At 38.9% G+C, this 8,360-nt stretch overlaps 1 protein-coding gene across 1 annotated transcript in view; it reads left to right on the forward strand.

Moving 5' to 3' along the window:
- The window catches only part of lrrc28 (leucine rich repeat containing 28), a 65,467-nt gene extending 60,721 nt beyond the window's left edge, over positions 1-4,746 (forward strand). Inside the window, exon 11 of the transcript XR_006309494.1 lies at positions 1,853-4,746. The gene's annotated coding sequence lies outside the window, so the exon portion shown is untranslated. The remainder of the gene's footprint in view (positions 1-1,852) is intronic.
- The last annotated feature ends 3,614 nt before the right edge of the window (positions 4,747-8,360 follow it).

Consider the following 8,360-nt stretch of genomic DNA (forward strand, 5'->3'; position numbering starts at 1 on the left):
TTGCCAATATCCAGGAGGTTACTGTTGACCAGAAACTGAATTGAGCCAGCTGCGTAAATATTGTAGCTACAAGATTAATCGGAGGCTGGAAATTCTGAATCCTATAACGTAGACAGTCACTCCCCAGAGCCTGTCCACCATTGACAAGGCACAAGGCAGGAATGTGATAGAATGCTTTCTACTTACCTGGGTGACTGAGGCTCCCACAGCACTCGAGAAACTTCACACCATGCAATACAAAGCAGCCACTTATTGATACCCCATCCACCAACTTAAATTCACTGCCTCATTAAATTCATTGCAGGATGCATTTCAGAAATTCACCAGAGTTCCTTAGTTGGTACCTTCCAAACCCATGATCTCTTCCATATAGAAGGACAAGGAAAGAAGATCCTTGGGAACACCATCACCTGCAAGTTCCCCTCCAAGCCAATCACCATCCTAACTTGGAAATATATTGCCCTTCCTTCACTTTGCTAGATCAAAATCCTGGCATTCCCTCCTTAATGGTGTTGTGGGTCAACTCACAGCATGTGGACTGCAGTGGAGTTAGAAGAATTAAAAGGTTATTTGTTTGAAATTTAAGATACTAAGAGGATTGAAAAGCATAACTAACCCATCTAGCTGGCACATCCCTGGACTCAACAGGACAATTTTTAAGCACAGCCAATCCACCCAACTTGCACATCTTTGGAGTGTGGGAGGAAACTGAAGCACTCGTTGGAGACCCACACAGACACCCAAGGCTGGCATTGTGCAGCAGCAGTGCTAACCATTGTGCTGCCTTGCCATTGTTGAAAGTGTTGACTAGTTTTAAGGCTGAGGTAGATTAACTGACAAAGGAATCAAACAAAATTAGGAGTATGTAGGAATAAGGAGCTGAAGTCTCAATCAGGTCAACCATGATCTTTTTAAATGGTGGAGCAGGCTTGAGGGACTGAATACCCTGCTCCTCGTCACATACATGTCCATATAGCAACTGGGACATGTAGAGCATGGTAATACCTATGCTGAACAGATCTGTCTCGGAAGACCACTGACTAAATAAGAATGCAGGTTGTTATATTTGTTTATAAATTCTTGGGGTTAATTAGTGTACATTTAAATTGCTTACATGGATCATGTTCCAGGTTGGAACTCAGAAGAAATGCCTTTTTACCTTCAAGTTGTATGTTTTGACTCATACCTGTTTGTGTCCGTGATTGAAAGTATCTACCTTGCCTCATCCAGTTAGTGATCCCCAGTTTCTGGCTTGTAATTGCTGTCATTTTTCACATAGCTTCAGTAAGTGGTGACCTCCTAATTCCATATATCACTATTTTATTCTCTCTAATATAAAACACTCCATAGTTGCAGTATACCAAGGGCTGAATCAGGTACTGGTGGCTGGGAGAAGCTCCAGTTCATGAATTCCTGTGACTACACCAAATATACAAGAGCCAGGTTGGGACAGTCATTTGGAACTGAGCCAAAATGCAGGCATCAACTGAGAAAATTACCATTATACTGTCAGTCTTGTATCATGACCAGTTAATCAGTCAAGAGACCTGTTCAAAATCAGTATTAGTTAAAAATAAATTGCTGCTTCTTTTCTTCAGTTTATAATTAAGGAGTTAAAGGAAATTGAGTATCATTTTCACATGAGAAGCTGTCAGGTTTACAAAATATAAAATTGGTCACTGGATGTAGGTTTGCTCGCTGACTGGAAGGTTCATTTTCAGACGTTTCGTCACCATACTAGGTAACATCTTCAGTGAGCCTCCGGACGAAGCGCTGCTGATGTTTCCTCCTTTCTATTTATATGATTGGGTTTCTTTGGGTTGGTGATGTCATTTCCTGTTCTTTTTCTCAGGAGGTGATAAATGAGTCCAAGTCAATGTGTTTGTTGATGGAGTTCCGGTTGGTGTGGTGTGCTATGGTGAGGAAATGTCTGAAAAAGAACCTTCCAGCACAGCGAGCAAACCTACACCCAGAACCTCAACCTGAGCTACAAATCTTCTCAAAACTCACTAAAGTTAGTAACTGTATAACTACTTGTTTCTTCATTGTGATGCAGGATTTTTCAATAAATTGTTGTAATGTTGCGGTTTTCACACTGTGCATTCTGTTTGCAGCTTTTTGTATTATCAGTTAACAATGTGTTAATATTCTTTAAATTATAAGATATTACTGTGATATTTCTCATCAAGCTTTTTAAAATTGAAGTTGTGTTCACCATGTACAGAAGTACAGGGCAAATGGTATTAGGCTTCACAGCCAACTCAGACGTGACTGTGCTTTCAGTGGTATTTTGTTTTCAAAATCTCACTGATATCATTGACATTTATCTCTGCCTGACATTTTAATAGATTTTAGATGTTAAAATATCTATATATAATTTTGTGGCAAGAAGAATCTTAACTCTGATACCTGCCTTGCCCTGTCATTAACTTAAAACTCATTGTTTTGCTGCCCTGCCCATGATACACATTGGACTAATCATCAGGCATAGGAACAACCCTCGTCATGATCCATGCTCATTATAAACCGAAACAAATTGTATATTTTGCATTTTAATATTAACAATAACTGTATTGAAATGTTGATCAGTAGTTGAAGAGTCTGCCCTGTTAAAATATAAATTTTATCTTTTTTTGTGTCGATGCACAAAGCCGGCTGCCTAGGCAATTGTCATAACGTTCTTGTGATTAATCTTTTCTGCTGTTTTACTTTATTGATCCAGAGGTTAATCTGTTGTACAATAACAGCTTAATTGATAGTCATTATATGATATGTATCTGTACATACTGAAATGTCATATAAGCTCAGAAGATGTAAAGGTCTTTACTTGTCTGCATTAGGCCTCCATTATTTCTTCGTTTTTATATTCTTTAAAGCTGTGAGGAGACATTTTGTTTGGGGTCCTCTGATCAATGATCTTGAATAGTCTATGGTGTTATACTCCTGATGTCTGGTTGATAAAGGAAGTTTCGAGCCAGTCTTTACTTGGGATAGATTTATTCAGAGTGCAGTATTGAAACTGTGTCTCCTGACTCCACTCAACACTTGTCAGTATGTTTCTCTTTGGAAGTATTTTTAAACAGCCTTTTCTGGCTTGTTATGACACACCTCCCAAATGGATAGGGCTTGGTCATGGGCCCTCTGGCTCAGGTGTAGGGGCAGTAACCACTACCACTACAAGAACGCCTCAGTGGTTTTAACATTGTCAAGTAACTGTTCAATTCATTCCCTCCACCCTCTAGCAATTACACTGATAGGACTAGCAAGGAGGTTCTACTAAAAAAGCACAGGAACTAAGTTAAAAAGCACAACCTGCAAGGTAATGATCTCAGGATTACTGCCTAGGCCCTGGGCAATGTAGCATAAGGTAGATAAAGTCAAGGGGTGAAACTTGCAGCTCAAAGATTAGTGTGGGAGGAATGGGTCCTGGAATCAGTACTGGGGTTGAAGAGGTTTCAGTGGGATTGACTTCTCTTGAACTGTTCTGGGACCAGTGTCCTGATGATTGGATTAACTAGGACTGCAGAGAAAGCAAAAGTAATTTTTTTTGCAGTGGAACGTGTCTGTGTTCTGGAGTGGTGGTACGTAGGCTTACAAAACAAAAAGAAATGGCAGCATTACAGCGCAGCTATTTAGGTATTGACACACAAGCTAACAAGGGCATGATGTATAAAGATTAAGAAAAGAAAATAAGGTCAAAAACAGTGGAAAAAAATTAAGACAAAATTAATTATCCTGTATGTAAATGCACATTGGTCAGAACAAAACAAATGAATTATTGGGTGCAAGTCCAGTGTAGCACGTGTGATCATATTGCCATTATGGAGACACTGTTAATGAAATATTCAGGGTTATGTGACTTTTTGAAAGGACATGGTGGTGGGGCAATCCAAGTGGAATGATGGTGTACAAGGTGGAAGTAGTATGAATGCAAGAAATAATATTGGACCAGATGTATAGCGTCCATGTGGACAGAGTAAGGAAACTAAGACGACGACACTTAGTAATGGTCTAACAGCAGCTTTACAGTTAAAAATCAGCAGATAAGAAAGGCATTTTAAAAGGATATTGTATTAATTATGGGTGAGTTTAAATTTCATATGGATTTAGAAAAGGTAAAATAGCAAATATAGAAATGAGTTAGTATTAATAGTTTAGTAGGGCAGTTCCTCAGAACATGGTGATGTGGATCCAAGCAGGGATCAGGCTGTTATGGTTATGTTAATGTCTAATGCAGCAGGTTTAATAAATGATCTCAAAGTAAAATATCTCTTAGGAAACAGTGACCATTGCATGGCAGAATTCAGCATCAGTTTGAGAGCAAGAAACATGGGTTGGAAATAACTGTGCTTAAATAAGAATTATTACAAACAGTTGAGGCAGAGCTGACTGGTGTTGGCTGGAAAGGAGGTGGTTGCTGAACAGTCGCAGATGTTTAAGCCAATAGATCATGACTCACAACAAAGACATATTCCAGTGCTTAAGAATAATTCTAGGAAAGGATAAGCCAAACATGGTTGACCAGGGAATTATGCATAGCATCAAATTGGGAAACAAAATGTCAAAGATAAAAACATCTAATAGAAAAAACTTTGAAGGAAAGCTAGCAAGTAATATTTTTTTTCAGACTAGGATGAATGTAAGCCCTCAAAAATTGAGAGAGGTGCTGGCGAAATAATAATTGGTAATGAGGCAAAGTTAAAAATCTCACAACACCAGGTTATAGTCCAACAGGTTTATTTGGAAGCACTGGCTTTCGAAGCGCTGCTTCTTCATCAGGTGGTGGTGGAGCAGAATCATAAAACACACAATTTATAGCAACAGGATTGAGTGTCCTAAAATGAAATATGAAACAAATTTAGCTTGAATCTTTCAACTTTTAGAATGATCGTGTTAGTTTCAGTTCCTTCATATATAAATCCCAGAACTGGTAATGGCTAAGGAGTTTAATAGATATTTTGCACCAGTCTTCATGATAGAAGATTGTGAAGCAAATAAATGGTATGTTGGCTATCATGCTGAAGGGATTCAAGTACAGGAGCATACTCATTTGTACAGGGCCATGGTGAGACCACATTCTGAGCACTGTGCAGTTCTGATTCATATATCTAAAGAAGGATGTTCTGGCTTTGGATGGAATGCAGCAAGTGTTACCAGACTGATCCCTGCGATGGCAGGACTGGCGTAAGAAGTCAAAATAGGAAAGTCTTGCTAAAAGTATACAGGGTGCGAGTTGCATTGGAAGCAGTCCAGCGAAAGTTTGTTACATTGATCCCTGGAATGGAGATGTCAAGTAATTTGGGTCTGTACTCAGTGGATTTCAGAAGAATGAGAGAAACCCTTATTGAAACATACAAGATTTTTAGGTAGCTTGACAAGGTACACTGAGCTTTCCCTAATGGGAAAGCCTAGAACCTGAGGATATAATCTCAGTAAAGGGTGGTCCATTTAAGGCACAGACAAGGAGAAATTTCTTCTCAGCGGCTAGTCTATCTGTGGAATTCTTTTATAGCAGAGAGATGTTAATTGTTAGCTGGGTTCTTAATTGTTCAAGGCTGAGATACAGATTAGAAATAAGTAAGAAAATCAAAGGTGTTCTATGAAGAACCAGCATGAAAATAGAGTTGAGAATTATCAAATCTGCCGTAATTTGATTGAGTGGAAGAATTGCCTTGATGGACTGAATGGCCTAATTCTGCTTCTACAACTTATAAAATTTATCAGTTTGTCAATTATCTCAAGAGGGTTGGAATATAAAAGCACTGTTGTGCTCCTGAGACTTTAGAAAGCTCTGGTTAGGCCCCATTTGGAGTACTGTGTCCAGTTTTGGTCCCCACACCTCAGGAGGGACATACTGGCACTGGAGCGTGTCCAGCGGAGATTCACACGGATGATCCCTGGAATGGTAGGTCTAACATATGAGGAACGGTTGAGGATCCTGGGATTGTATTCATTGGAGTTTAAAAGTTTAAGGGGAGATCTAATAGAAACTTACAAGATAATACATGGCTTGGAAAGGGTGGACGCTAGGAAAATGTTTCTGTTAGGCGAGGTGACTAGGACCCGTGGACACAGCCTTAGAATTAGAGGGGGTAAATTCAGAACAGAAATGCGGAGACATTTCTTCAGCCAGAGAGTGGTGGGCCTGTGGAATCATTGCCACAGAGTGCAGTGGAGGCTGGGCGCTAAATGTCTTCAAGGCATAAATTGATAAGTTCTTGATGTCACAAGGAATTAAGGGCTACGGGGAGAATGCGGGTAAGTGGAGTTGAAATGCCCATCAGCCATGATTGAATGGCGGAGTGGACTCGATGGGCCGAATGGCCTTACTTCCGCTCCTATGTCTTATGGTCTTATAGTCTTGTGGTATGTGGCCTTCAGACCCCAACTGTCTCTGCAGAAAAGGACGAGTTAGGTTATAGATATCTCCTATAACATTTACAGTTGTGCACCACTTTGTGAAATAAACCTCACTTTGAGCTTAACATGCTCCTTGCACTAACGGAAGAGAACAGCCGTCTATTTATGCAGAGCACAATTATTGGCATGACATGGGGAAACAGTTCTACATTTATTAAATGGTGGGGAACAGTGAAATGTAAATTCTTGATGCCTTAGAATCACAGTCTTATCTTCCCAATGGAATCTGAGCATATAAGCATGTCCATTGAAAATTGTCAGAATCAAATCTTGAGAGAAGGGCCCTTTTTACAGCATGTGAAACAGATCAGTTACTTGGCATATTTTAAAAACGTCCTGATCGTGTTCTTGTTCCAGTTGCTTTCCTAGCAGCAGTACACGTTTTGGCAGTGATAAACTGGGCTACAATCCAACAAAAGCAACAGTTGAGTAGTGCCTAAACCCTCCTTTTCATGATTACAGTAACTACTTTCATATGTGTAAAATCTTGCATTGCACATAACCAGAAGCATACCAACAATACCTTTACTCATTAAACCATTCATCAGCCTCGGTTTGGTACTTTCCACCTAATTTGCTGCTTGTGATTTAGTACAAATCCTGTGGATTTCTCCATCTATGTAACTCTTTCATTATCTAATAAGAATGAACATAACTCTGACCTGCTTTTTAAATGCCTGACTCATTCTGCGGTAATGTGTGATATATGGATACTGAGCTACAACAAACACAGCTGCAGCATTTTAAAACTCATGCTCCAAAATCATATTAAGCAGGCTACATTTAAGGTTGTATTGCAGTCTTTCTGGACCTTGCCAAGAGCAATTACCTAGATTATGAAAGAAACCGGGCAAAGGCATTGTCGATTTAGTCAACTTCCAGAACTGAATAAGTTTTGATTCAAAGCGAGAGGTTACCTCCGTTCCTTTTGAAAAGAGTCATTTTTGTCACTTTTATTGTCTGTCTTGTCGCCTATTTTTTTTCTCCTCACCCACCACTAGAAAGCCAATATACGCACAACTAATTTAAGGTCGGAGGGGATACAGAATCACAAAAGCAAAATATATTGAAAGAATTGTAGAAGAACAATACTTTCCACTGTATCTCATATGTGACAATAATATATAAATTCACTTCTCAGTGTTGAAGCTGCAAATAAGATTATTGGTGTTAATTAATAGGATCTTAATTTGCGAGATTTGATTGCTGTGGATATTATGCTACTTTTTTTTAAAACTACAAGCAATTTTAAAATGCTGCAAACTGTTTTTACAAATGATCATTAAAGAAACCAATTTTCAAGGCTGGGATAATTTTTTTATAATCAGTAAGGGAATCGAGGATTATGGAGACAAAGTAGGAAAGTGATATTGAGGATTAGCAAATCAGCCATGATCTCATTGAATGACAGAGCAGCTTCAGTGGGTTGAATGGCCTACATTTGCTCCTACATCTTAGAGTTTTATGGTCTTGAAACCAAAAATGGAAATAGAAAAACCTGAAACAATCAGCACAGGGGACAGTTAACATTGTCACTCTTGGTTTATGGAAAGAACAGATAAGTTAGCATTTTGAGACCATTTGTCGTTTTAATTCACTTTGTTAACCATCACCTTTCTCTTTTAAGGTGCATCAAAGCAGCCCATGGTAACCTGGATTATTTGTTGCTTATTGTTTATCTGTGCTGTAAGGCAGATTTTGAATGTGCTGTTTAGGAAGATGGAGGTACAATGCCTGCATCTTATTACTTCAGTACAATGTCCTGCAATATCAATGTGTGTTTTTTTTGTTTAAATGATCCATGTGTATTAATTTAAGCTTGTCATATTGTAATTTTAAGGAAGGTAGCAGTTCCGCAATTCAGTAAGATGGTAGTTTGCAGATGATCAAATGTTTGCTCCACAAATCTTACTTCCTTACTTCAGGCAATTGCAGTTTCG

The sequence above is a fragment of the Chiloscyllium plagiosum genome, chromosome 36, assembly GCF_004010195.1.
Source record: "Chiloscyllium plagiosum isolate BGI_BamShark_2017 chromosome 36, ASM401019v2, whole genome shotgun sequence".
Lineage (NCBI taxonomy): Eukaryota > Metazoa > Chordata > Chondrichthyes > Orectolobiformes > Hemiscylliidae > Chiloscyllium > Chiloscyllium plagiosum.